The sequence below is a fragment of the Chiloscyllium punctatum genome, chromosome 30 (assembly GCF_047496795.1).
Source record: "Chiloscyllium punctatum isolate Juve2018m chromosome 30, sChiPun1.3, whole genome shotgun sequence".
NCBI lineage: Eukaryota > Metazoa > Chordata > Chondrichthyes > Orectolobiformes > Hemiscylliidae > Chiloscyllium > Chiloscyllium punctatum.
The window spans coordinates 26,963,053-26,990,787 of record NC_092768.1 but is presented as its reverse complement, the minus strand read 5'-3'; the positions used below and the strand labels follow the sequence as shown (position 1 = coordinate 26,990,787).

At 47.4% G+C, this 27,735-nt stretch overlaps 17 non-coding genes across 17 annotated transcripts; all 17 read left to right on the top strand.

The window, feature by feature from the left end:
• The first annotated feature begins 604 nt into the window (after positions 1–604).
• On the top strand, positions 605–675 carry trnag-gcc (transfer RNA glycine (anticodon GCC)). The gene has a single exon. It is a non-coding gene; the product is annotated as a tRNA-Gly (tRNA).
• Positions 676–2,217: 1,542 nt separating this feature from the next.
• Positions 2,218–2,288, top strand: trnag-gcc (transfer RNA glycine (anticodon GCC)). Its single transcript has one exon. It is a non-coding gene; the product is annotated as a tRNA-Gly (tRNA).
• Positions 2,289–3,828: 1,540 nt separating this feature from the next.
• Positions 3,829–3,899, top strand: trnag-gcc (transfer RNA glycine (anticodon GCC)). The gene has a single exon. It is a non-coding gene; the product is annotated as a tRNA-Gly (tRNA).
• A 1,540-nt stretch (positions 3,900–5,439) lies between these two features.
• trnag-gcc (transfer RNA glycine (anticodon GCC)) lies at positions 5,440–5,510 on the top strand. Its single transcript has one exon. It is a non-coding gene; the product is annotated as a tRNA-Gly (tRNA).
• Positions 5,511–7,050: 1,540 nt separating this feature from the next.
• On the top strand, positions 7,051–7,121 carry trnag-gcc (transfer RNA glycine (anticodon GCC)). The gene has a single exon. It is a non-coding gene; the product is annotated as a tRNA-Gly (tRNA).
• A 1,540-nt stretch (positions 7,122–8,661) lies between these two features.
• On the top strand, positions 8,662–8,732 carry trnag-gcc (transfer RNA glycine (anticodon GCC)). The gene has a single exon. It is a non-coding gene; the product is annotated as a tRNA-Gly (tRNA).
• Positions 8,733–10,272: 1,540 nt separating this feature from the next.
• Positions 10,273–10,343, top strand: trnag-gcc (transfer RNA glycine (anticodon GCC)). The gene has a single exon. It is a non-coding gene; the product is annotated as a tRNA-Gly (tRNA).
• Positions 10,344–11,883: 1,540 nt separating this feature from the next.
• On the top strand, positions 11,884–11,954 carry trnag-gcc (transfer RNA glycine (anticodon GCC)). Its single transcript has one exon. It is a non-coding gene; the product is annotated as a tRNA-Gly (tRNA).
• Positions 11,955–13,494: 1,540 nt separating this feature from the next.
• On the top strand, positions 13,495–13,565 carry trnag-gcc (transfer RNA glycine (anticodon GCC)). Its single transcript has one exon. It is a non-coding gene; the product is annotated as a tRNA-Gly (tRNA).
• Positions 13,566–15,105: 1,540 nt separating this feature from the next.
• On the top strand, positions 15,106–15,176 carry trnag-gcc (transfer RNA glycine (anticodon GCC)). Its single transcript has one exon. It is a non-coding gene; the product is annotated as a tRNA-Gly (tRNA).
• A 1,542-nt stretch (positions 15,177–16,718) lies between these two features.
• Positions 16,719–16,789, top strand: trnas-gcu (transfer RNA serine (anticodon GCU)). The gene has a single exon. It is a non-coding gene; the product is annotated as a tRNA-Ser (tRNA).
• A 1,542-nt stretch (positions 16,790–18,331) lies between these two features.
• trnas-gcu (transfer RNA serine (anticodon GCU)) lies at positions 18,332–18,402 on the top strand. Its single transcript has one exon. It is a non-coding gene; the product is annotated as a tRNA-Ser (tRNA).
• A 1,542-nt stretch (positions 18,403–19,944) lies between these two features.
• trnag-gcc (transfer RNA glycine (anticodon GCC)) lies at positions 19,945–20,015 on the top strand. Its single transcript has one exon. It is a non-coding gene; the product is annotated as a tRNA-Gly (tRNA).
• A 1,542-nt stretch (positions 20,016–21,557) lies between these two features.
• trnag-gcc (transfer RNA glycine (anticodon GCC)) lies at positions 21,558–21,628 on the top strand. Its single transcript has one exon. It is a non-coding gene; the product is annotated as a tRNA-Gly (tRNA).
• A 1,542-nt stretch (positions 21,629–23,170) lies between these two features.
• trnag-gcc (transfer RNA glycine (anticodon GCC)) lies at positions 23,171–23,241 on the top strand. Its single transcript has one exon. It is a non-coding gene; the product is annotated as a tRNA-Gly (tRNA).
• Positions 23,242–24,783: 1,542 nt separating this feature from the next.
• On the top strand, positions 24,784–24,854 carry trnag-gcc (transfer RNA glycine (anticodon GCC)). Its single transcript has one exon. It is a non-coding gene; the product is annotated as a tRNA-Gly (tRNA).
• A 1,540-nt stretch (positions 24,855–26,394) lies between these two features.
• trnag-gcc (transfer RNA glycine (anticodon GCC)) lies at positions 26,395–26,465 on the top strand. The gene has a single exon. It is a non-coding gene; the product is annotated as a tRNA-Gly (tRNA).
• The last annotated feature ends 1,270 nt before the right edge of the window (positions 26,466–27,735 follow it).

Sequence of the window (27,735 nt, the reverse complement as noted above, 5' to 3'; positions counted from 1 at the left end):
TCGTGGGCCAAAGGGCCTGTTCTGTTCTGGCCTTTTGTATGTTCTATGCTCTAGTTGAGGCTGGATTGGAGAAATCGTTGGAATGCTTCCAAAACCAAGAGATGGGCCGGAAAGTGAAGTTGATCATGAACTATAGCGAGCAGGCTTGATCTGCGGGCTATTCCTACCACCATCTCTATGTTGTTGTGTTTCAAAATATGAGCTGTGCTGACTGTGTGCACATAATACGTTAATGTTATAATTTAAGTAGAACCCATTTCCATTTTAAGAATAGCGTTCTCCACTTGGTCAGGAAGCATCTAGGCAAACTATAATTTGCAAGTAATAATCTTGAGCCTCGAATCCTAGTCGTATTATTTACTTTATATATCTTGAAATAAAGAAACAGCGTTCAGATAAAATCCAACTAGTCAAACAAACAGCGCTTCATTGCGAGTTTCCTACTTGGTTTCTCGCTATATCAGCAATGGAGAAAGTCAGGGCTGCAGATGCTGGAGATTGGAGTCGGCATGCTGCGCCACAGGACAGAATATCAAGAATACCGGTTTAGTTTCCTGCTGGAGTTCAAACTGTAGTAAAGTTCTAGCGGGGCACGCCCGCAGGAGCATTGGTGGTTCAGTGGTAGAATTATCGCCTGCCACGCGGGAGGCCCGGGTTCGATTCCCGGCCAATGCAACGCATTGCAGCGCCCTTTATTTCAAATGCTGCACGGCTCGAACAGAGTTCGGCCCCATGCCACGGGTTTGCTTCGCCTGGCTGCGTGCACTCGCCAATGTCCTGCTGCGCGATAAACAGGGTGTGTTCAATCAGCGTGTGGGATGGGATCGGATGGAAACGTCCGCTCTGCAGGCTCCGTTTTTGAGCATTTTCATGGCGCAATCCATAGTTTTCTGGCATTAAGTAAAATCGACATAGTGAGATGACCGGCCGTGAGCCCAGAATGATGGGCCAGACTCCATACGCCGAATGAGATGAGAGTGGTGCTGGAAAAGCACAGCGGGGCAGGCAGCATCCGAGGACCGGCAAAATCGACCTCTCGAGCAGGAGTCCTTCATCAAGAAGGGTACTGTCATATATCCAAACACATCTTCTGCTGCTTCATCAGTGACCTTCCTTCTGTCGTATAGTCAGAAGTGGGCATTTTTGTTCACGATTGCATCATGGTAGCACCACTGACAACTCCTCAGATACTGAAGCAGACCATACTAGGTTCAAATGCAGAAAGCCAATGCCCTCTGACGAACGCAATCGTCTTTCTTTGTGCTCGATGGGAATCCAACCAGCGGATAAACAAAGATTGGAAACCTTCTCAGTTCTTCACGACAGAGCGTCATTGATGTTCTAGCATTGAATATCTTTGAATAATGAGTGGCACAGACAGAGTCAATAGCCCGAGTCATAGTTTGAAGATATCAGGAGGAAAGTATCGAGGAGACGTCAGAGGTAGGTTCTTTACGCAGAGAGTTGTGAATGCATGGAATGGGTTGCCAGCCCGTCCAGTTGGAAGCAGAGTCATTGGCGACATTTAAGGAACTGCTGGACGGGCACATGGAGAGCAGTGAGTTGAGGATTGCGTAGGTTACATTACATTCGGGTTGAACCTCGGCACAACATCGTGGGCCAAAGGGCCTGTTCTGTTCTGGCCTTTTGTATGTTCTATGCTCTAGTTGAGGCTGGATTGGAGAAATCGTTGGAATGCTTCCAAAACCAAGAGATGGGCCGGAAAGTGAAGTTGATCATGAACTATAGCGAGCAGGCTTGATCTGCGGGCTATTCCTACCACCATCTCTATGTTGTTGTGTTTCAAAATATGAGCTGTGCTGACTGTGTGCACATAATACGTTAATGTTATAATTTAAGTAGAACTCATTTCCATTTTAAGAATAGCGTTCTCCACTTGGTCAGGAAGCATCAAGGCAAACTATAATTTGCAAGTAATAATCTTGAGCCTCGAATCCTTGTCGTATTATTTACTTTATATATTTTGAAATAAAGAAACAGCGTTCAGATAAAATCCAACTAGTCAAACAAACAGCGCTTCATTGCGAGTTTCCTACTTGGTTTCTCGCTATATTAGCAATGGAGAAAGTCAGGGCTGCAGATGCTGGAGATTGGAGTCGGCATGCTGCGCCACAGGACAGAATATCAAGAATACCGGTTTAGTTTCCTGCTGGAGTTCAAACTGTAGTAAAGTTCTAGCGGGGCCCGCCCGCAGGTGCATTGGTGGTTCAGTGGTGGAATTCTCGCCTGCCACGCGGGAGGCCCGGGTTCGATTCCCGGCCAATGCAACGCATTGCAGCACCCTTTATTTCAAATGCTGCACGGCTCGAACAGAGTTCGGCCCGATGCCCCGGGTTTGCTTCGCCTGGCTGCGTGCACTCGCCAATCTCCTGCTGCGCGATAAACAGGGTGTGTTCACTCAGCGTGTGGGATGGGATCGGATGGAAACGTCCGCTCTGCAGGCTCCGTTTTTGAGCATTTTCATGGCGCAATCCATAGTTTTCTGGCATTAAGTAAAATCGACATAGTGAGATGACCGGCCGTGAGCCCAGAATGATGGGCCAGACTGCATACGCCGACTGAGATGAGAGTGGTGCTGGAAAAGCACAGCGGGGCAGGCAGCATCCGAGGACCGGCAAAATCGACCTCTCGAGCAGGAGTCCTTCATCAGGAAGGGTACTGTCATATATCCAAACATCTTCTGCTGCTTCATCAGTGACCTTCCTTCTGTCATATAGTCAGAAGTGGGCATTTTTGTTCACGATTGCATCATGGTAGCACCACTGACAACTCCTCAGATACTGAAGCAGACCATACTAGGTTCAAATGCAGAAAGCCAATGCCCTCTGACGAACGCAATCGTCTTTCTTTGTGCTCGATGGGAATCCAACCAGCGGATAAACAAAGATTGGAAACCTTCTCAGTTCTTCACGACAGAGCGTCATTGATGTTCTAGTATTGAATATCTTTGAATAATGAGTGGCATAGACAGAGTCAATAGCCCGAGTCATAGTTTGAAGATATCAGGAGGAAAGTATCGAGGAGACGTCAGAGGTAGGTTCTTTACGCAGAGAGTTGTGAATGCATGGAATGGGTTGCCAGCCCGTCCAGTTGGAAGCAGAGTCATTGGCGTCATTTAAGGAACTGCTGGACGGGCACATGGAGAGCAGTGAGTTGAGGATTGCGTAGGTTACATTACATTCGGGTAGAACCTCGGCACAACATCGTGGGCCAAAGGGCCTGTTCTGTTCTGGACTTTTCTATGTTCTATGCTCTAGTTGAGGCTGGATTGGAGAAATCGTTGGAATGCTTCCAAAACCAAGAGATGGGCCGGAAAGTGAAGTTGATCATGAACTATAGCGAGCAGGCTTGATCTGCGGGCTATTCCTACCACCATCTCTATGTTGTTGTGTTTCAAAATATGAGCTGTGCTGACTGTGTGCACATAATACGTTAATGTTATAATTTAAGTAGAACTCATTTCCATTTTAAGAATAGCGTTCTCCACTTGGTCAGGAAGCATCTAGGCAAACTATAATTTGCAAGTAATAATCTTGAGCCTCGAATCCTTGTCGTATTATTTACTTTATATATTTTGAAATAAAGAAACAGCGTTCAGATAAAATCCAACTAGTCAAACAAACAGCGCTTCATTGCGAGTTTCCTACTTGGTTTCTCGCTATATCAGCAATGGAGAAAGTCAGGGCTGCAGATGCTGGAGATTGGAGTCGGCATGCTGCGCCACAGGACAGAATATCAAGAATACCGGTTTAGTTTCCTGCTGGAGTTCAAACTGTAGTAAAGTTCTAGCGGGGCACGCCCGCCGGAGGATTGGTGGTTCAGTGGTAGAATTCTCGCCTGCCACGCGGGAGGCCCGGGTTCGATTCCCAGCCAATGCAACGCATTGCAGCACGCTTTATTTCAAATGCTGCACGGCTCGAACAGAGTTCGGCCCCATGCCACGGGTTTGCTTCGCCTGGCTGCGTGCACTCGCCAATGTCTTGCTGCGCGATAAACAGGGTGTGTTCACTCAGCGTGTGAGATGGGATCGGATGGAAACGTCCGCTCTGCAGACTCCGTTTTTGAGCATTTTCATGGCGCAATCCATAGTTTTCTGGCATTAAGTAAAATCGACATAGTGAGATGACCGGCCGTGAGCCCAGAATGATGGGCCAGACTCCATACGCCGAATGAGATGAGAGTGGTGCTGGAAAAGCACAGCGGGGCAGGCAGCATCCGAGGACCGGCAAAATCGACCTCTCGAGCAGGAGTCCTTCATCAAGAAGGGTACTGTCATATATCCAAACATCTTCTGCTGCTTCATCAGTGACCTTCCTTCTGTCATATAGTCAGAAGTGGGCATTTTTGTTCACGATTGCATCATGGTAGCACCACTGACAACTCCTCAGATACTGAAGCAGACCATACTAGGTTCAAATGCAGAAAGCCAATGCCCTCTGACGAACGCAATCGTCTTTCTTTGTGCTCGATGGGAATCCAACCAGCGGATAAACAAAGATTGGAAACCTTCTCAGTTCTTCACGACAGAGCGTCATTGATGTTCTAGCATTGAATATCTTTGAATAATGAGTGGCATAGACAGAGTCAATAGCCCGAGTCATAGTTTGAAGATATCAGGAGGAAAGTATCGAGGAGACGTCAGAGGTAGGTTCTTTACGCAGAGAGTTGTGAATGCATGGAAGGGGTTGCCAGCCCGTCCACTTGGAAGCAGAGTCATTGGCGTCATTTCAGGAACTGCTGGACGGGCACATGGAGAGCAGTGAGTTGAGGATTGCGTAGGTTACATTACATTCGGGTAGAACCTCGGCACAACATCGTGGGCCAAAGGGCCTGTTCTGTTCTGGCCTTTTGTATGTTCTATGCTCTAGTTGAGGCTGGATTGGAGAAATCGTTGGAATGCTTCCAAAACCAAGAGATGGGCCGGAAAGTGAAGTTGATCATGAACTATAGCGAGCAGGCTTGATCTGCGGGCTATTCCTACCACCATCTCTATGTTGTTGTGTTTCAAAATATGAGCTGTGCTGACTGTGTGCACATAATACGTTAATGTTATAATTTAAGTAGAACTCATTTCCATTTTAAGAATAGCGTTCTCCACTTGGTCAGGAAGCATCTAGGCAAACTATAATTTGCAAGTAATAATCTTGAGCCTCGAATCCTTGTCGTATTATTTACTTTATATATTTTGAAATAAAGAAACAGCGTTCAGATAAAATCCAACTAGTCAAACAAACAGCGCTTCATTGCGAGTTTCCTACTTGGTTTCTCGCTATATCAGCAATGGAGAAAGTCAGGGCTGCAGATGCTGGAGATTGGAGTCGGCATGCTGCGCCACAGGACAGAATATCAAGAATACCGGTTTAGTTTCCTGCTGGAGTTCAAACTGTAGTAAAGTTCTAGCGGGGCACGCCCGCAGGCGCATTGGTGGTTCAGTGGTAGAATTCTCGCCTGCCACCCGGGAGGCCCGGGTTCGATTCCCAGCCAATGCAACGCATTGCAGCACGCTTTATTTCAAATGCTGCACGGCTCGAACAGAGTTTGGCCCGATGCCACGGGTTTGCTTCGCCTGGCTGCGTGCACTCACTAATGTCCTGCTGCGCGGTAAACAGGGTGTGTTCACTCAGCGTGTGGAATGGGATCGGATGGAAACGTCCGCTCTGCAGACTCCGTTTTTGAGCATTTTCATGGCGCAATCCATAGTTTTCTGGCATTAAGTAAAATCGACATAGTGAGATGACCGGCCGTGAGCCCAGAATGATGGGCCAGACTCCATACGCCGAATGAGATGAGAGTGGTGCTGGAAAAGCACAGCGGGGCAGGCAGCATCCGAGGACCGGCAAAATCGACCTCTCGAGCAGGAGTCCTTCATCAGGAAGGGTACTGTCATATATCCAAACATCTTCTGCTGCTTCATCAGTGACCTTCCTTCTGTCATATAGTCAGAAGTGGGCATTTATGTTCACGATTGCATCATGGTAGCACCACCGAAAACTCCTCAGATACTGAAGCAGACCATACTAGGTTCAAATGCAGAAAGCCAATGCCCTCTGACGAACGCAATCGTCTTTCTTTGTGCTCGATGGGAATCCAACCAGCGGATAATCAAAGATTGGAAACCTTCTCAGTTCTTCACGACAGAGCGTCATTGATGTTCTAGTATTGAATATCTTTGAATAATGAGTGGCATAGACAGAGTCAATAGCCCGAGTCATAGTTTGAAGATATCAGGAGGAAAGTATCGAGGAGACGTCAGAGGTAGGTTCTTTACGCAGAGAGTTGTGAATGCATGGAAGGGGTTGCCAGCCCGTCCACTTGGAAGCAGAGTCATTGGCGTCATTTCAGGAACTGCTGGACGGGCACATGGAGAGCAGTGAGTTGAGGATTGCGTAGGTTACATTACATTCGGGTAGAACCTCGGCACAACATCGTGGGCCAAAGGGCCTGTTCTGTTCTGGCCTTTTGTATGTTCTATGCTCTAGTTGAGGCTGGATTGGAGAAATCGTTGGAATGCTTCCAAAACCAAGAGATGGGCCGGAAAGTGAAGTTGATCATGAACTATAGCGAGCAGGCTTGATCTGCGGGCTATTCCTACCACCATCTCTATGTTGTTGTGTTTCAAAATATGAGCTGTGCTGACTGTGTGCACATAATACGTTAATGTTATAATTTAAGTAGAACCCATTTCCATTTTAAGAATAGCGTTCTCCACTTGGTCAGGAAGCATCTAGGCAAACTATAATTTGCAAGTAATAATCTTGAGCCTCGAATCCTAGTCGTATTATTTACTTTATATATTTTGAAATAAAGAAACAGCGTTCAGATAAAATCCAACTAGTCAAACAAACAGCGCTTCATTGCGAGTTTCCTACTTGGTTTCTCGCTATATCAGCAATGGAGAAAGTCAGGGCTGCAGATGCTGGAGATTGGAGTCGGCATGCTGCGCCACAGGACAGAATATCAAGAATACCGGTTTAGTTTCCTGCTGGAGTTCAAACTGTAGTAAAGTTCTAGCGGGGCCCGCCCGCAGGTGCATTGGTGGTTCAGTGGTCGAATTCTCGCCTGCCACGCGGGAGGCCCGGGTTCGATTCCCGGCCAATGCAACGCATTGCAGCACCCTTTATTTCAAATGCTGCACGGCTCGAACAGAGTTCGGCCCGATGCCCCGGGTTTGCTTCGCCTGGCTGCGTGCACTCGCCCATCTCCTGCTGCGCGATAAACAGGGTGTGTTCACTCAGCGTGTGGGATGGGATCGAATGGAAACGTCCGCTCTGCAGGCTCCGTTTTTGAGCATTTTCATGGCGCAATCCATAGTTTTCTGGCATTAAGTAAAATCGACATAGTGAGATGACCGGCCGTGAGCCCAGAATGATGGGCCAGACTCCATACGCCGAATGAGATGAGAGTGGTGCTGGAAAAGCACAGCGGGGCAGGCAGCATCCGAGGACCGGCAAAATCGACCTCTCGAGCAGGAGTCCTTCATCAGGAAGGGTACTGTCATATATCCAAACATCTTCTGCTGCTTCATCAGTGACCTTCCTTCTGTCATATAGTCAGAAGTGGGCATTTATGTTCACGATTGCATCATGGTAGCACCACCGAAAACTCCTCAGATACTGAAGCAGACCATACTAGGTTCAAATGCAGAAAGCCAATGCCCTCTGACGAACGCAATCGTCTTTCTTTGTGCTCGATGGGAATCCAACCAGCGGATAATCAAAGATTGGAAACCTTCTCAGTTCTTCACGACAGAGCGTCATTGATGTTCTAGTATTGAATATCTTTGAATAATGAGTGGCATAGACAGAGTCAATAGCCCGAGTCATAGTTTGAAGATATCAGGAGGAAAGTATCGAGGAGACGTCAGAGGTAGGTTCTTTACGCAGAGAGTTGTGAATGCATGGAAGGGGTTGCCAGCCCGTCCACTTGGAAGCAGAGTCATTGGCGTCATTTCAGGAACTGCTGGACGGGCACATGGAGAGCAGTGAGTTGAGGATTGCGTAGGTTACATTACATTCGGGTAGAACCTCGGCACAACATCGTGGGCCAAAGGGCCTGTTCTGTTCTGGCCTTTTGTATGTTCTATGCTCTAGTTGAGGCTGGATTGGAGAAATCGTTGGAATGCTTCCAAAACCAAGAGATGGGCCGGAAAGTGAAGTTGATCATGAACTATAGCGAGCAGGCTTGATCTGCGGGCTATTCCTACCACCATCTCTATGTTGTTGTGTTTCAAAATATGAGCTGTGCTGACTGTGTGCACATAATGCGTTAATGTTATAATTTAAGTAGAACCCATTTCCATTTTAAGAATAGCGTTCTCCACTTGGTCAGGAAGCATCTAGGCAAACTATAATTTGCAAGTAATAATCTTGAGCCTCGAATCCTAGTCGTATTATTTACTTTATATATCTTGAAATAAAGAAACAGCGTTCAGATAAAATCCAACTAGTCAAACAAACAGCGCTTCATTGCGAGTTTCCTACTTGGTTTCTCGCTATATCAGCAATGGAGAAAGTCAGGGCTGCAGATGCTGGAGATTGGAGTCGGCATGCTGCGCCACAGGACAGAATATCAAGAATACCGGTTTAGTTTCCTGCTGGAGTTCAAACTGTAGTAAAGTTCTAGCGGGGCCCGCCCGCAGGTGCATTGGTGGTTCAGTGGTAGAATTCTCGCCTGCCACGCGGGAGGCCCGGGTTCGATTCCCGGCCAATGCAACGCATTGCAGCACCCTTTATTTCAAATGCTGCACGGCTCGAACAGAGTTCGGCCCCATGCCACGGGTTTGCTTCGCCTGGCTGCGTGCACTCGCCCATCTCCTGCTGCGCGATAAACAGGGTGTGTTCACTCAGCGTGTGGGATGGGATCGGATGGAAACGTCCGCTCTGCAGGCTCCGTTTTTGAGCATTTTCATGGCGCAATCCATAGTTTTCTGGCATTAAGTAAAATCGACATAGTGAGATGACCGGCCGTGAGCCCAGAATGATGGGCCAGACTCCATACGCCGAATGAGATGAGAGTGGTGCTGGAAAAGCACAGCGGGGCAGGCAGCATCCGAGGACCGGCAAAATCGACCTCTCGAGCAGGAGTCCTTCATCAGGAAGGGTACTGTCATATATCCAAACATCTTCTGCTGCTTCATCAGTGACCTTCCTTCTGTCATATAGTCAGAAGTGGGCATTTTTGTTCACGATTGCATCATGGTAGCACCACTGACAACTCCTCAGATACTGAAGCAGACCATACTAGGTTCAAATGCAGAAAGCCAATGCCCTCTGACGAACGCAATCGTCTTTCTTTGTGCTCGATGGGAATCCAACCAGCGGATAAACAAAGATTGGAAACCTTCTCAGTTCTTCACGACAGAGCGTCATTGATGTTCTAGCATTGAATATCTTTGAATAATGAGTGGCACAGACAGAGTCAATAGCCCGAGTCATAGTTTGAAGATATCAGGAGGAAAGTATCGAGGAGACGTCAGAGGTAGGTTCTTTACGCAGAGAGTTGTGAATGCAAGGAAGGGGTTGCCAGCCCGTCCACTTGGAAGCAGAGTCATTGGCGTCATTTCAGGAACTGCTGGACGGGCACATGGAGAGCAGTGAGTTGAGGATTGCGTAGGTTACATTACATTCGGGTAGAACCTCGGCACAACATCGTGGGCCAAAGGGCCTGTTCTGTTCTGGCCTTTTGTATGTTCTATGCTCTAGTTGAGGCTGGATTGGAGAAATCGTTGGAATGCTTCCAAAACCAAGAGATGGGCCGGAAAGTGAAGTTGATCATGAACTATAGCGAGCAGGCTTGATCTGCGGGCTATTCCTACCACCATCTCTATGTTGTTGTGTTTCAAAATATGAGATGTGCTGACTGTGTGCACATAATACGTTAATGTTATAATTTAGGTAGAACTCATTTCCATTTTAAGAATAGCGTTCTCCACTTGGTCAGGAAGCATCGAGGCAAACTATAATTTGCAAGTAATAATCTTGAGCCTCGAATCCTTGTCGTATTATTTACTTTATATATTTTGAAATAAAGAAACAGCGTTCAGATAAAATCCAACTAGTCAAACAAACAGCGCTTCATTGCGAGTTTCCTACTTGGTTTCTCGCTATATCAGCAATGGAGAAAGTCAGGGCTGCAGATGCTGGAGATTGGAGTCGGCATGCTGCGCCACAGGACAGAATATCAAGAATACCGGTTTAGTTTCCTGCTGGAGTTCAAACTGTAGTAAAGTTCTAGCGGGGCACGCCCGCAGGAGCATTGGTGGTTCAGTGGTAGAATTCTCGCCTGCCACGCGGGAGGCCCGGGTTCGATTCCCGGCCAATGCAACGCATTGCAGCACGCTTTATTTCAAATGCTGCACGGCTCGAACAGAGTTCGGCCCGATGCCACGGGTTTGCTTCGCCTGGCTGCGTGCACTCACTAATGTCCTGCTGCGCGGTAAACAGGGTGTGTTCACTCAGCGTGTGGAATGGGATCGGATGGAAACGTCCGCTCTGCAGACTCCGTTTTTGAGCATTTTCATGGCGCAATCCATAGTTTTCTGGCATTAAGTAAAATCGACATAGTGAGATGACCGGCCGTGAGCCCAGAATGATGGGCCAGACTCCATACGCCGAATGAGATGAGAGTGGTGCTGGAAAAGCACAGCGGGGCAGGCAGCATCCGAGGACCGGCAAAATCGACCTCTCGAGCAGGAGTCCTTCATCAGGAAGGGTACTGTCATATATCCAAACATCTTCTGCTGCTTCATCAGTGACCTTCCTTCTGTCATATAGTCAGAAGTGGGCATTTATGTTCACGATTGCATCATGGTAGCACCACCGAAAACTCCTCAGATACTGAAGCAGACCATACTAGGTTCAAATGCAGAAAGCCAATGCCCTCTGACGAACGCAATCGTCTTTCTTTGTGCTCGATGGGAATCCAACCAGCGGATAATCAAAGATTGGAAACCTTCTCAGTTCTTCACGACAGAGCGTCATTGATGTTCTAGTATTGAATATCTTTGAATAATGAGTGGCATAGACAGAGTCAATAGCCCGAGTCATAGTTTGAAGATATCAGGAGGAAAGTATCGAGGAGACGTCAGAGGTAGGTTCTTTACGCAGAGAGTTGTGAATGCATGGAAGGGGTTGCCAGCCCGTCCACTTGGAAGCAGAGTCATTGGCGTCATTTCAGGAACTGCTGGACGGGCACATGGAGAGCAGTGAGTTGAGGATTGCGTAGGTTACATTACATTCGGGTAGAACCTCGGCACAACATCGTGGGCCAAAGGGCCTGTTCTGTTCTGGCCTTTTGTATGTTCTATGCTCTAGTTGAGGCTGGATTGGAGAAATCGTTGGAATGCTTCCAAAACCAAGAGATGGGCCGGAAAGTGAAGTTGATCATGAACTATAGCGAGCAGGCTTGATCTGCGGGCTATTCCTACCACCATCTCTATGTTGTTGTGTTTCAAAATATGAGCTGTGCTGACTGTGTGCACATAATACGTTAATGTTATAATTTAAGTAGAACCCATTTCCATTTTAAGAATAGCGTTCTCCACTTGGTCAGGAAGCATCTAGGCAAACTATAATTTGCAAGTAATAATCTTGAGCCTCGAATCCTAGTCGTATTATTTACTTTATATATTTTGAAATAAAGAAACAGCGTTCAGATAAAATCCAACTAGTCAAACAAACAGCGCTTCATTGCGAGTTTCCTACTTGGTTTCTCGCTATATCAGCAATGGAGAAAGTCAGGGCTGCAGATGCTGGAGATTGGAGTCGGCATGCTGCGCCACAGGACAGAATATCAAGAATACCGGTTTAGTTTCCTGCTGGAGTTCAAACTGTAGTAAAGTTCTAGCGGGGCACGCCCGCAGGAGCATTGGTGGTTCAGTGGTAGAATTCTCGCCTGCCACGCGGGAGGCCCGGGTTCGATTCCCGGCCAATGCAACGCATTGCAGCACCCTTTATTTCAAATGCTGCACGGCTCGAACAGAGTTCGGCCCGATGCCCCGGGTTTGCTTCGCCTGGCTGCGTGCACTCGCCCATCTCCTGCTGCGCGATAAACAGGGTGTGTTCACTCAGCGTGTGGGATGGGATCGAATGGAAACGTCCGCTCTGCAGGCTCCGTTTTTGAGCATTTTCATGGCGCAATCCATAGTTTTCTGGCATTAAGTAAAATCGACATAGTGAGATGACCGGCCGTGAGCCCAGAATGATGGGCCAGACTCCATACGCCGAATGAGATGAGAGTGGTGCTGGAAAAGCACAGCGGGGCAGGCAGCATCCGAGGACCGGCAAAATCGACCTCTCGAGCAGGAGTCCTTCATCAGGAAGGGTACTGTCATATATCCAAACATCTTCTGCTGCTTCATCAGTGACCTTCCTTCTGTCATATAGTCAGAAGTGGGCATTTATGTTCACGATTGCATCATGGTAGCACCACCGAAAACTCCTCAGATACTGAAGCAGACCATACTAGGTTCAAATGCAGAAAGCCAATGCCCTCTGACGAACGCAATCGTCTTTCTTTGTGCTCGATGGGAATCCAACCAGCGGATAATCAAAGATTGGAAACCTTCTCAGTTCTTCACGACAGAGCGTCATTGATGTTCTAGTATTGAATATCTTTGAATAATGAGTGGCATAGACAGAGTCAATAGCCCGAGTCATAGTTTGAAGATATCAGGAGGAAAGTATCGAGGAGACGTCAGAGGTAGGTTCTTTACGCAGAGAGTTGTGAATGCATGGAAGGGGTTGCCAGCCCGTCCACTTGGAAGCAGAGTCATTGGCGTCATTTCAGGAACTGCTGGACGGGCACATGGAGAGCAGTGAGTTGAGGATTGCGTAGGTTACATTACATTCGGGTAGAACCTCGGCACAACATCGTGGGCCAAAGGGCCTGTTCTGTTCTGGCCTTTTGTATGTTCTATGCTCTAGTTGAGGCTGGATTGGAGAAATCGTTGGAATGCTTCCAAAACCAAGAGATGGGCCGGAAAGTGAAGTTGATCATGAACTATAGCGAGCAGGCTTGATCTGCGGGCTATTCCTACCACCATCTCTATGTTGTTGTGTTTCAAAATATGAGATGTGCTGACTGTGTGCACATAATACGTTAATGTTATAATTTAGGTAGAACTCATTTCCATTTTAAGAATAGCGTTCTCCACTTGGTCAGGAAGCATCGAGGCAAACTATAATTTGCAAGTAATAATCTTGAGCCTCGAATCCTTGTCGTATTATTTACTTTATATATTTTGAAATAAAGAAACAGCGTTCAGATAAAATCCAACTAGTCAAACAAACAGCGCTTCATTGCGAGTTTCCTACTTGGTTTCTCGCTATATCAGCAATGGAGAAAGTCAGGGCTGCAGATGCTGGAGATTGGAGTCGGCATGCTGCGCCACAGGACAGAATATCAAGAATACCGGTTTAGTTTCCTGCTGGAGTTCAAACTGTAGTAAAGTTCTAGCGGGGCCCGCCCGCAGGTGCATTGGTGGTTCAGTGGTAGAATTCTCGCCTGCCACGTGGGAGGCCCGGGTTCGATTCCCGGCCAATGCAACGCATTGCAGCACCCTTTATTTCAAATGCTGCCCGGCTCGAACAGAGTTCGGCCCCATGCCACGGGTTTGCTTCGCCTGGCTGCGTGCACTCGCTAATGTCCTGCTGCGCGGTAAACAGGGTGTGTTCACTCAGCGTGTGGGATGGGATCGGATGGAAACGTCCGCTCTGCAGACTCCGTTTTTGAGCATTTTCATGGCGCAATCCATAGTTTTCTGGCATTAAGTAAAATCGACATAGTGAGATGACCGGCCGTGAGCCCAGAATGATGGGCCAGACTCCATACACCGACTGAGATGAGAGTGGTGCTGGAAAAGCACAGCGGGGCAGGCAGCATCCGAGGACCGGCAAAATCGACCTCTCGAGCAGGAGTCCTTCATCAGGAAGGGTACTGTCATATATCCAAACATCTTCTGCTGCTTCATCAGTGACCTTCCTTCTGTCATATAGTCAGAAGTGGGCATTTTTGTTCACGATTGCATCATGGTAGCACCACTGACAACTCCTCAGATACTGAAGCAGACCATACTAGGTTCAAATGCAGAAAGCCAATGCCCTCTGACGAACGCAATCGTCTTTCTTTGTGCTCGATGGGAATCCAACCAGCGGATAAACAAAGATTGGAAACCTTCTCAGTTCTTCACGACAGAGCGTCATTGATGTTCTAGTATTGAATATCTTTGAATAATGAGTGGCATAGACAGAGTCAATAGCCCGAGTCATAGTTTGAAGATATCAGGAGGAAAGTATCGAGGAGACGTCAGAGGTAGGTTCTTTACGCAGAGAGTTGTGAATGCATGGAATGGGTTGCCAGCCCGTCCAGTTCGAAGCAGAGTCATTGGCGTCATTTAAGGAACTGCTGGACGGGCACATGGAGAGCAGTGAGTTGAGGATTGCGTAGGTTACATTACATTCGGGTTGAACCTCGGCACAACATCGTGGGCCAAAGGGCCTGTTCTGTTCTGGCCTTTTCTATGTTCTATGCTCTAGTTGAGGCTGGATTGGAGAAATCGTTGGAATGCTTCCAAAACCAAGAGATGGGCCGGACAGTGAAGTTGATCATGAACTATAGCGAGCAGGCTTGATCTGCGGGCTATTCCTACCACCATCTCTATGTTGTTGTGTTTCAAAATATGAGATGTGCTGACTGTGTGCACATAATACGTTAATGTTATAATTTAGGTAGAACTCATTTCCATTTTAAGAATAGCGTTCTCCACTTGGTCAGGAAGCATCTAGGCAAACTATAATTTGCAAGTAATAATCTTGAGCCTCGAATCCTAGTCGTATTATTTACTTTATATATCTTGAAATAAAGAAACAGCGTTCAGATAAAATCCAACTAGTCAAACAAACAGCGCTTCATTGCGAGTTTCCTACTTGGTTTCTCGCTATATCAGCAATGGAGAAAGTCAGGGCTGCAGATGCTGGAGATTGGAGTCGGCATGCTGCGCCACAGGACAGAATATCAAGAATACCGGTTTAGTTTCCTGCTGGAGTTCAAACTGTAGTAAAGTTCTAGCGGGGCCCGCCCGCAGGAGCATTGGTGGTTCAGTGGTAGAATTCTCGCCTGCCACGCGGGAGGCCCGGGTTCGATTCCCGGCCAATGCAACGCATTGCAGCACGCTTTATTTCAAATGCTGCACGGCTCGAACAGAGTTCGGCCCGATGCCACGGGTTTGCTTCGCCTGGCTGCGTGCACTCGCTAATGTCCTGCTGCGCGGTAAACAGGGTGTGTTCACTCAGCGCGTGGGATGGGATCGGATGGAAACGTCCGCTCTGCAGACTCCGTTTTTGAGCATTTTCATGGCGCAATCCATAGTTTTCTGGCATTAAGTAAAATCGACATAGTGAGATGACCGGCCGTGAGCCCAGAATGATGGGCCAGACTCCATACGCCGAATGAGATGAGAGTGGTGCTGGAAAAGCACAGCGGGGCAGGCAGCATCCGAGGACCGGCAAAATCGACCTCTCGAGCAGGAGTCCTTCATCAAGAAGGGTACTGTCATATATCCAAACACATCTTCTGCTGCTTCATCAGTGACCTTCCTTCTGTCATATAGTCAGAAGTGGGCATTTTTGTTCACGATTGCATCATGGTAGCACCACTGACAACTCCTCAGATACTGAAGCAGACCATACTAGGTTCAAATGCAGAAAGCCAATGCCCTCTGACGAACGCAATCGTCTTTCTTTGTGCTCGATGGGAATCCAACCAGCGGATAAACAAAGATTGGAAACCTTCTCAGTTCTTCACGACAGAGCGTCATTGATGTTCTAGCATTGAATATCTTTGAATAATGAGTGGCACAGACAGAGTCAATAGCCCGAGTCATAGTTTGAAGATATCAGGAGGAAAGTATCGAGGAGACGTCAGAGGTAGGTTCTTTACGCAGAGAGTTGTGAATGCATGGAATGGGTTGCCAGCCCGTCCAGTTGGAAGCAGAGTCATTGGCGTCATTTAAGGAACTGCTGGACGGGCTCATGGAGAGCAGTGAGTTGAGGATTGCGTAGGTTACATTACATTCGGGTTGAACCTCGGCACAACATCGTGGGCCAAAGGGCCTGTTCTGTTCTGGCCTTTTGTATGTTCTATGCTCTAGTTGAGGCTGGATTGGAGAAATCGTTGGAATGCTTCCAAAACCAAGAGATGGGCCGGAAAGTGAAGTTGATCATGAACTATAGCGAGCAGGCTTGATCTGCGGGCTATTCCTACCACCATCTCTATGTTGTTGTGTTTCAAAATATGAGCTGTGCTGACTGTGTGCACATAATACGTTAATGTTATAATTTAAGTAGAACTCATTTCCATTTTAAGAATAGCGTTCTCCACTTGGTCAGGAAGCATCTAGGCAAACTATAATTTGCAAGTAATAATCTTGAGCCTCGAATCCTAGTCGTATTATTTACTTTATATATTTTGAAATAAAGAAACAGCGTTCAGATAAAATCCAACTAGTCAAACAAACAGCGCTTCATTGCGAGTTTCCTACTTGGTTTCTCGCTATATCAGCAATGGAGAAAGTCAGGGCTGCAGATGCTGGAGATTGGAGTCGGCATGCTGCGCCACAGGACAGAATATCAAGAATACCGGTTTAGTTTCCTGCTGGAGTTCAAACTGTAGTAAAGTTCTAGCGGGGCCCGCCCGCCGGAGCATTGGTGGTTCAGTGGTAGAATTCTCGCCTGCTACGCGGGAGGCCCGGGTTCGATTCCCGGCCAATGCAACGCATTGCAGCATGCTTTATTTCAAATGCTGCACGGCTCGAACAGAGTTCGGCCCGATGCCACGGGTTTGCTTCGTCTGGCTGCGTGCACTCACTAATGTCCTGCTGCGCGGTAAACAGGGTGTGTTCACTCAGCGTGTGGAATGGGATCGGATGGAAACGTCCGCTCTGCAGACTCCGTTTTTGAGCATTTTCATGGCGCAATCCATAGTTTTCTGGCATTAAGTAAAATCGACATAGTGAGATGACCGGCCGTGAGCCCAGAATGATGGGCCAGACTCCATACGCCGAATGAGATGAGAGTGGTGCTGGAAAAGCACAGCGGGGCAGGCAGCATCCGAGGACCGGCAAAATCGACCTCTCGAGCAGGAGTCCTTCATCAAGAAGGGTACTGTCATATATCCAAACACATCTTCTGCTGCTTCATCAGTGACCTTCCTTCTGTCATATAGTCAGAAGTGGGCATTTTTGTTCACGATTGCATCATGGTAGCACCACTGACAACTCCTCAGATACTGAAGCAGACCATACTAGGTTCAAATGCAGAAAGCCAATGCCCTCTGACGAACGCAATCGTCTTTCTTTGTGCTCGATGGGAATCCAACCAGCGGATAAACAAAGATTGGAAACCTTCTCAGTTCTTCACGACAGAGCGTCATTGATGTTCTAGCATTGAATATCTTTGAATAATGAGTGGCACAGACAGAGTCAATAGCCCGAGTCATAGTTTGAAGATATCAGGAGGAAAGTATCGAGGAGACGTCAGAGGTAGGTTCTTTACGCAGAGAGTTGTGAATGCATGGAATGGGTTGCCAGCCCGTCCAGTTGGAAGCAGAGTCATTGGCGTCATTTAAGGAACTGCTGGACGGGCACATGGAGAGCAGTGAGTTGAGGATTGCGTAGGTTACATTACATTCGGGTTGAACCTCGGCACAACATCGTGGGCCAAAGGGCCTGTTCTGTTCTGGCCTTTTGTATGTTCTATGCTCTAGTTGAGGCTGGATTGGAGAAATCGTTGGAATGCTTCCAAAACCAAGAGATGGGCCGGAAAGTGAAGTTGATCATGAACTATAGCGAGCAGGCTTGATCTGCGGGCTATTCCTACCACCATCTCTATGTTGTTGTGTTTCAAAATATGAGCTGTGCTGACTGTGTGCACATAATACGTTAATGTTATAATTTAAGTAGAACTCATTTCCATTTTAAGAATAGCGTTCTCCACTTGGTCAGGAAGCATCTAGGCAAACTATAATTTGCAAGTAATAATCTTGAGCCTCGAATCCTTGTCGTATTATTTACTTTATATATTTTGAAATAAAGAAACAGCGTTCAGATAAAATCCAACTAGTCAAACAAACAGCGCTTCATTGCGAGTTTCCTACTTGGTTTCTCGCTATATCAGCAATGGAGAAAGTCAGGGCTGCAGATGCTGGAGATTGGAGTCGGCATGCTGCGCCACAGGACAGAATATCAAGAATACCGGTTTAGTTTCCTGCTGGAGTTCAAACTGTAGTAAAGTTCTAGCGGGGCCCGCCCGCCAGAGCATTGGTGGTTCAGTGGTAGAATTCTCGCCTGCTACGCGGGAGGCCCGGGTTCGATTCCCGGCCAATGCAACGCATTGCAGCATGCTTTATTTCAAATGCTGCACGGCTCGAACAGAGTTCGGCCCGATGCCACGGGTTTGCTTCGTCTGGCTGCGTGCACTCACTAATGTCCTGCTGCGCGGTAAACAGGGTGTGTTCACTCAGCGTGTGGAATGGGATCGGATGGAAACGTCCGCTCTGCAGACTCCGTTTTTGAGCATTTTCATGGCGCAATCCATAGTTTTCTGGCATTAAGTAAAATCGACATAGTGAGATGACCGGCCGTGAGCCCAGAATGATGGGCCAGACTCCATACGCCGAATGAGATGAGAGTGGTGCTGGAAAAGCACAGCGGGGCAGGCAGCATCCGAGGACCGGCAAAATCGACCTCTCGAGCAGGAGTCCTTCATCAAGAAGGGTACTGTCATATATCCAAACACATCTTCTGCTGCTTCATCAGTGACCTTCCTTCTGTCATATAGTCAGAAGTGGGCATTTTTGTTCACGATTGCATCATGGTAGCACCACTGACAACTCCTCAGATACTGAAGCAGACCATACTAGGTTCAAATGCAGAAAGCCAATGCCCTCTGACGAACGCAATCGTCTTTCTTTGTGCTCGATGGGAATCCAACCAGCGGATAAACAAAGATTGGAAACCTTCTCAGTTCTTCACGACAGAGCGTCATTGATGTTCTAGCATTGAATATCTTTGAATAATGAGTGGCACAGACAGAGTCAATAGCCCGAGTCATAGTTTGAAGATATCAGGAGGAAAGTATCGAGGAGACGTCAGAGGTAGGTTCTTTACGCAGAGAGTTGTGAATGCATGGAATGGGTTGCCAGCCCGTCCAGTTGGAAGCAGAGTCATTGGCGTCATTTAAGGAACTGCTGGACGGGCACATGGAGAGCAGTGAGTTGAGGATTGCGTAGGTTACATTACATTCGGGTTGAACCTCGGCACAACATCGTGGGCCAAAGGGCCTGTTCTGTTCTGGCCTTTTGTATGTTCTATGCTCTAGTTGAGGCTGGATTGGAGAAATCGTTGGAATGCTTCCAAAACCAAGAGATGGGCCGGAAAGTGAAGTTGATCATGAACTATAGCGAGCAGGCTTGATCTGCGGGCTATTCCTACCACCATCTCTATGTTGTTGTGTTTCAAAATATGAGCTGTGCTGACTGTGTGCACATAATACGTTAATGTTATAATTTAAGTAGAACTCATTTCCATTTTAAGAATAGCGTTCTCCACTTGGTCAGGAAGCATCTAGGCAAACTATAATTTGCAAGTAATAATCTTGAGCCTCGAATCCTTGTCGTATTATTTACTTTATATATTTTGAAATAAAGAAACAGCGTTCAGATAAAATCCAACTAGTCAAACAAACAGCGCTTCATTGCGAGTTTCCTACTTGGTTTCTCGCTATATCAGCAATGGAGAAAGTCAGGGCTGCAGATGCTGGAGATTGGAGTCGGCATGCTGCGCCACAGGACAGAATATCAAGAATACCGGTTTAGTTTCCTGCTGGAGTTCAAACTGTAGTAAAGTTCTAGCGGGGCCCGCCCGCAGGAGCATTGGTGGTTCAGTGGTAGAATTCTCGCCTGCCACGCGGGAGGCCCGGGTTCGATTCCCGGCCAATGCAACGCATTGCAGCACGCTTTATTTCAAATGCTGCACGGCTCGAACAGAGTTCGGCCCGATGCCACGGGTTTGCTTCGCCTGGCTGCGTGCACTCACTAATGTCCTGCTGCGCGGTAAACAGGGTGTGTTCACTCAGCGTGTGGAATGGGATCGGATGGAAACGTCCGCTCTGCAGACTCCGTTTTTGAGCATTTTCATGGCGCAATCCATAGTTTTCTGGCATTAAGTAAAATCGACATAGTGAGATGACCGGCCGTGAGCCCAGAATGATGGGCCAGACTCCATACGCCGAATGAGATGAGAGTGGTGCTGGAAAAGCACAGCGGGGCAGGCAGCATCCGAGGACCGGCAAAATCGACCTCTCGAGCAGGAGTCCTTCATCAAGAAGGGTACTGTCATATATCCAAACACATCTTCTGCTGCTTCATCAGTGACCTTCCTTCTGTCATATAGTCAGAAGTGGGCATTTTTGTTCACGATTGCATCATGGTAGCACCACTGACAACTCCTCAGATACTGAAGCAGACCATACTAGGTTCGAATGCAGAAAGCCAATGCCCTCTGACGAACGAAATCGTCTTTCTTTGTGCTCGATGGGAATCCAACCAGCGGATAAACAAAGATTGGAAACCTTCTCAGTTCTTCACGACAGAGCGTCATTGATGTTCTAGCATTGAATATCTTTGAATAATGAGTGGCACAGACAGAGTCAACAGCCCGAGTCATAGTTTGAAGATATCAGGAGGAAAGTATCGAGGAGACGTCAGAGGTAGGTTCTTTACGCAGAGAGTTGTGAATGCATGGAATGGGTTGCCAGCCCGTCCAGTTGGAAGCAGAGTCATTGGCGTCATTTAAGGAACTGCTGGACGGGCTCATGGAGAGCAGTGAGTTGAGGATTGCGTAGGTTACATTACATTCGGGTTGAACCTCGGCACAACATCGTGGGCCAAAGGGCCTGTTCTGTTCTGGCCTTTTGTATGTTCTATGCTCTGGTTGAGGCTGGATTGGAGAAATCGTTGGAATGCTTCCAAAACCAAGAGATGGGCCGGAAAGTGAAGTTGATCATGAACTATAGCGAGCAGGCTTGATCTGCGGGCTATTCCTACCACCATCTCTATGTTGTTGTGTTTCAAAATATGAGCTGTGCTGACTGTGTGCACATAATACGTTAATGTTATAATTTAAGTAGAACTCATTTCCATTTTAAGAATAGCGTTCTCCACTTGGTCAGGAAGCATCTAGGCAAACTATAATTTGCAAGTAATAATCTTGAGCCTCGAATCCTAGTCGTATTATTTACTTTATATATTTTGAAATAAAGAAACAGCGTTCAGATAAAATCCAACTAGTCAAACAAACAGCGCTTCATTGCGAGTTTCCTACTTGGTTTCTCGCTATATCAGCAATGGAGAAAGTCAGGGCTGCAGATGCTGGAGATTGGAGTCGGCATGCTGCGCCACAGGACAGAATATCAAGAATACCGGTTTAGTTTCCTGCTGGAGTTCAAACTGTAGTAAAGTTCTAGCGGGGCCCGCCCGCCGGAGCATTGGTGGTTCAGTGGTAGAATTCTCGCCTGCCACGCGGGAGGCCCGGGTTCGATTCCCGGCCAATGCAACGCATTGCAGCACCCTTTATTTCAAATGCTGCACGGCTCGAACAGAGTTCGGCCCGATGCCACGGGTTTGCTTCGTCTGGCTGCGTGCACTCACTAATGTCCTGCTGCGCGGTAAACAGGGTGTGTTCACTCAGCGTGTGGAATGGGATCGGATGGAAACGTCCGCTCTGCAGACTCCGTTTTTGAGCATTTTCATGGCGCAATCCATAGTTTTCTGGCATTAAGTAAAATCGACATAGTGAGATGACCGGCCGTGAGCCCAGAATGATGGGCCAGACTCCATACGCCGAATGAGATGAGAGTGGTGCTGGAAAAGCACAGCGGGGCAGGCAGCATCCGAGGACCGGCAAAATCGACCTCTCGAGCAGGAGTCCTTCATCAAGAAGGGTACTGTCATATATCCAAACACATCTTCTGCTGCTTCATCAGTGACCTTCCTTCTGTCATATAGTCAGAAGTGGGCATTTTTGTTCACGATTGCATCATGGTAGCACCACTGACAACTCCTCAGATACTGAAGCAGACCATACTAGGTTCAAATGCAGAAAGCCAATGCCCTCTGACGAACGCAATCGTCTTTCTTTGTGCTCGATGGGAATCCAACCAGCGGATAAACAAAGATTGGAAACCTTCTCAGTTCTTCACGACAGAGCGTCATTGATGTTCTAGCATTGAATATCTTTGAATAATGAGTGGCACAGACAGAGTCAATAGCCCGAGTCATAGTTTGAAGATATCAGGAGGAAAGTATCGAGGAGACGTCAGAGGTAGGTTCTTTACGCAGAGAGTTGTGAATGCATGGAATGGGTTGCCAGCCCGTCCAGTTGGAAGCAGAGTCATTGGCGTCATTTAAGGAACTGCTGGACGGGCACATGGAGAGCAGTGAGTTGAGGATTGCGTAGGTTACATTACATTCGGGTTGAACCTCGGCACAACATCGTGGGCCAAAGGGCCTGTTCTGTTCTGGCCTTTTGTATGTTCTATGCTCTAGTTGAGGCTGGATTGGAGAAATCGTTGGAATGCTTCCAAAACCAAGAGATGGGCCGGAAAGTGAAGTTGATCATGAACTATAGCGAGCAGGCTTGATCTGCGGGCTATTCCTACCACCATCTCTATGTTGTTGTGTTTCAAAATATGAGCTGTGCTGACTGTGTGCACATAATACGTTAATGTTATAATTTAAGTAGAACTCATTTCCATTTTAAGAATAGCGTTCTCCACTTGGTCAGGAAGCATCTAGGCAAACTATAATTTGCAAGTAATAATCTTGAGCCTCGAATCCTTGTCGTATTATTTACTTTATATATTTTGAAATAAAGAAACAGCGTTCAGATAAAATCCAACTAGTCAAACAAACAGCGCTTCATTGCGAGTTTCCTACTTGGTTTCTCGCTATATCAGCAATGGAGAAAGTCAGGGCTGCAGATGCTGGAGATTGGAGTCGGCATGCTGCGCCACAGGACAGAATATCAAGAATACCGGTTTAGTTTCCTGCTGGAGTTCAAACTGTAGTAAAGTTCTAGCGGGGCCCGCCCGCAGGAGCATTGGTGGTTCAGTGGTAGAATTCTCGCCTGCCACGCGGGAGGCCCGGGTTCGATTCCCGGCCAATGCAACGCATTGCAGCACGCTTTATTTCAAATGCTGCACGGCTCGAACAGAGTTCGGCCCGATGCCACGGGTTTGCTTCGCCTGGCTGCGTGCACTCACTAATGTCCTGCTGCGCGGTAAACAGGGTGTGTTCACTCAGCGTGTGGAATGGGATCGGATGGAAACGTCCGCTCTGCAGACTCCGTTTTTGAGCATTTTCATGGCGCAATCCATAGTTTTCTGGCATTAAGTAAAATCGACATAGTGAGATGACCGGCCGTGAGCCCAGAATGATGGGCCAGACTCCATACGCCGAATGAGATGAGAGTGGTGCTGGAAAAGCACAGCGGGGCAGGCAGCATCCGAGGACCGGCAAAATCGACCTCTCGAGCAGGAGTCCTTCATCAAGAAGGGTACTGTCATATATCCAAACACATCTTCTGCTGCTTCATCAGTGACCTTCCTTCTGTCATATAGTCAGAAGTGGGCATTTTTGTTCACGATTGCATCATGGTAGCACCACTGACAACTCCTCAGATACTGAAGCAGACCATACTAGGTTCAAATGCAGAAAGCCAATGCCCTCTGACGAACGCAATCGTCTTTCTTTGTGCTCGATGGGAATCCAACCAGCGGATAAACAAAGATTGGAAACCTTCTCAGTTCTTCACGACAGAGCGTCATTGATGTTCTAGCATTGAATATCTTTGAATAATGAGTGGCACAGACAGAGTCAATAGCCCGAGTCATAGTTTGAAGATATCAGGAGGAAAGTATCGAGGAGACGTCAGAGGTAGGTTCTTTACGCAGAGAGTTGTGAATGCATGGAATGGGTTGCCAGCCCGTCCAGTTGGAAGCAGAGTCATTGGCGTCATTTAAGGAACTGCTGGACGGGCTCATGGAGAGCAGTGAGTTGAGGATTGCGTAGGTTACATTACATTCGGGTTGAACCTCGGCACAACATCGTGGGCCAAAGGGCCTGTTCTGTTCTGGCCTTTTGTATGTTCTATGCTCTAGTTGAGGCTGGATTGGAGAAATCGTTGGAATGCTTCCAAAACCAAGAGATGGGCCGGAAAGTGAAGTTGATCATGAACTATAGCGAGCAGGCTTGATCTGCGGGCTATTCCTACCACCATCTCTATGTTGTTGTGTTTCAAAATATGAGCTGTGCTGACTGTGTGCACATAATACGTTAATGTTATAATTTAAGTAGAACTCATTTCCATTTTAAGAATAGCGTTCTCCACTTGGTCAGGAAGCATCTAGGCAAACTATAATTTGCAAGTAATAATCTTGAGCCTCGAATCCTTGTCGTATTATTTACTTTATATATTTTGAAATAAAGAAACAGCGTTCAGATAAAATCCAACTAGTCAAACAAACAGCGCTTCATTGCGAGTTTCCTACTTGGTTTCTCGCTATATCAGCAATGGAGAAAGTCAGGGCTGCAGATGCTGGAGATTGGAGTCGGCATGCTGCGCCACAGGACAGAATATCAAGAATACCGGTTTAGTTTCCTGCTGGAGTTCAAACTGTAGTAAAGTTCTAGCGGGGCCCGCCCGCAGGTGCATTGGTGGTTCAGTGGCAGAATTCTCGCCTGCCACGCGGGAAGCCCGGGTTTGATTCCCGGCCAATGCAACGCATTGCAGCACCCTTTATTTCAAATGCTGCACGGCTCGAACAGCGTTCGGCCCGATGCCACGGGTTTGCTTCGCCTGGCTGCGTGCACTCGCCAATGTCAGGCTGCGCGGTAAACAGGGTGTGTTCACTCAGCGTGTGGGATGGGATCGGATGGAAACGTCCGCTCTGCAGACTCCGTTTTTGAGCATTTTCATGGCGCAATCCATAGTTTTCTGGCATTAAGTAAAATCGACATAGTGAGATGACCGGCCGTGAGCCCAGAATGATGGGCCAGACTCCATACGCCGAATGAGATGAGAGTGGTGCTGGAAAAGCACAGCGGGGCAGGCAGCATCCGAGGACCGGCAAAATCGACCTCTCGAGCAGGAGTCCTTCATCAGGAAGAGTACTGTCATATATCCAAACATCTTCTGCTGCTTCATCAGTGACCTTCCTTCTGTCATATAGTCAGAAGTGGGCATTTTTGTTCACGATTGCATCATGGTAGCACCACTGACAACTCCTCAGATACTGAAGCAGACCATACTAGGTTCAAATGCAGAAAGCCAATGCCCTCTGACGAACGCAATCGTCTTTCTTTGTGCTCGATGGGAATCCAACCAGCGGATAAACAAAGATTGGAAACCTTCTCAGTTCTTCACGACAGAGCGTCATTGATGTTCTAGCATTGAATATCTTTGAATAATGAGTGGCACAGACAGAGTCAATAGCCCGAGTCATAGTTTGAAGATATCAGGAGGAAAGTATCGAGGAGACGTCAGAGGTAGGTTCTTTACGCAGAGAGTTGTGAATGCATGGAATGGGTTGCCAGCCCGTCCAGTTGGAAGCAGAGTCATTGGCGTCATTTAAAGAACTGCTGGACGGGCTCATGGAGAGCAGTGAGTTGAGGATTGCGTTGGTTACATTACATTCGGGTTGAACCTCGGCACAACATCGTGGGCCAAAGGGCCTGTTCTGTTCTGGACTTTTCTATGTTCTATGCTCTAGTTGAGGCTGGATTGGAGAAATCGTTGGAATGCTTCCAAAACCAAGAGATGGGCCGGAAAGTGAAGTTGATCATGAACTATAGCGAGCAGGCTTGATCTGCGGGCTATTCCTACCACCATCTCTATGTTGTTGTGTTTCAAAATATGAGCTGTGCTGACTGTGTGCACATAATACGTTAATGTTATAATTTAAGTAGAACCCATTTCCATTTTAAGAATAGCGTTCTCCACTTGGTCAGGAAGCATCTAGGCAAACTATAATTTGCAAGTAATAATCTTGAGCCTCGAATCCTAGTCGTATTATTTACTTTATATATCTTGAAATAAAGAAACAGCGTTCAGATAAAATCCAACTAGTCAAACAAACAGCGCTTCATTGCGAGTTTCCTACTTGGTTTCTCGCTATATCAGCAATGGAGAAAGTCAGGGCTGCAGATGCTGGAGATTGGAGTCGGCATGCTGCGCCACAGGACAGAATATCAAGAATACCGGTTTAGTTTCCTGCTGGAGTTCAAACTGTAGTAAAGTTCTAGCGGGGCCCGCCCGCAGGTGCATTGGTGGTTCAGTGGCAGAATTCTCGCCTGCCATGCGGGAAGCCTGGGTTTGATTCCCGGCCAATGCAACGCATTGCAGCACCCTTTATTTCAAATGCTGCACGGCTCGAACAGATTTCGGCCCGATGCCACGGGTTTGCTTCGCCTGGCTGCGTGCACTCGCCAATGTCAGGCTGCGCCGTAAACAGGGTGTGTTCACTCAGCGTGTGGGATGGGATCGGATGGAAACGTCCGCTCTGCAGACTCCGTTTTTGAGCATTTTCATGGCGCAATCCATAGTTTTCTGGCATTAAGTAAAATCGACATAGTGAGATGACCGGCCGTGAGCCCAGAATGATGGGCCAGACTCCATACGCCGAATGAGATGAGAGTGGTGCTGGAAAAGCACAGCGGGGCAGGCAGCATCCGAGGACCGGCAAAATCGACCTCTCGAGCAGGAGTCCTTCATCAGGAAGGGTACTGTCATATATCCAAACATCTTCTGCTGCTTCATCAGTGACCTTCCTTCTGTCATATAGTCAGAAGTGGGCATTTTTGTTCACGATTGCATCATGGTAGCAGCACTGACAACTCCTCAGATACTGAAGCAGACCATACTAGGTTCAAATGCAGAAAGCCAATGCCCTCTGACGAACGCAATCGTCTTTCTTTGTGCTCGATGGGAATCCAACCAGCAGATAAACAAAGATTGGAAACCTTCTCAGTTCTTCACGACAGAGCGTCATTGATGTTCTAGTATTGAATATCTTTGAATAATGAGTGGCATAGACAGAGTCAATAGCCCGAGTCATAGTTTGAAGATATCAGGAGGAAAGTATCGAGGAGACGTCAGAGGTAGGTTCTTTACGCAGAGAGTTGTGAATGCATGGAATGGGTTGCCAGCCCGTCCAGTTGGAAGCAGAGTCATTGGCGTCATTTAAGGAACTGCTGGACGGGCACATGGAGAGCAGTGAGTTGAGGATTGCGTAGGTTACATTACATTCGGGTTGAACCTCGGCACAACATCGTGGGCCAAAGGGCCTGTTCTGTTCTGGCCTTTTGTATGTTCTATGCTCTAGTTGAGGCTGGATTGGAGAAATCGTTGGAATGCTTCCAAAACCAAGAGATGGGCCGGAAAGTGAAGTTGATCATGAACTATAGCGAGCAGGCTTGATCTGCGGGCTATTCCTACCACCATCTCTATGTTGTTGTGTTTCAAAATATGAGCTGTGCTGACTGTGTGCACATAATACGTTAATGTTATAATTTAAGTAGAACTCATTTCCATTTTAAGAATAGCGTTCTCCACTTGGTCAGGAAGCATCTAGGCAAACTATAATTTGCAAGTAATAATCTTGA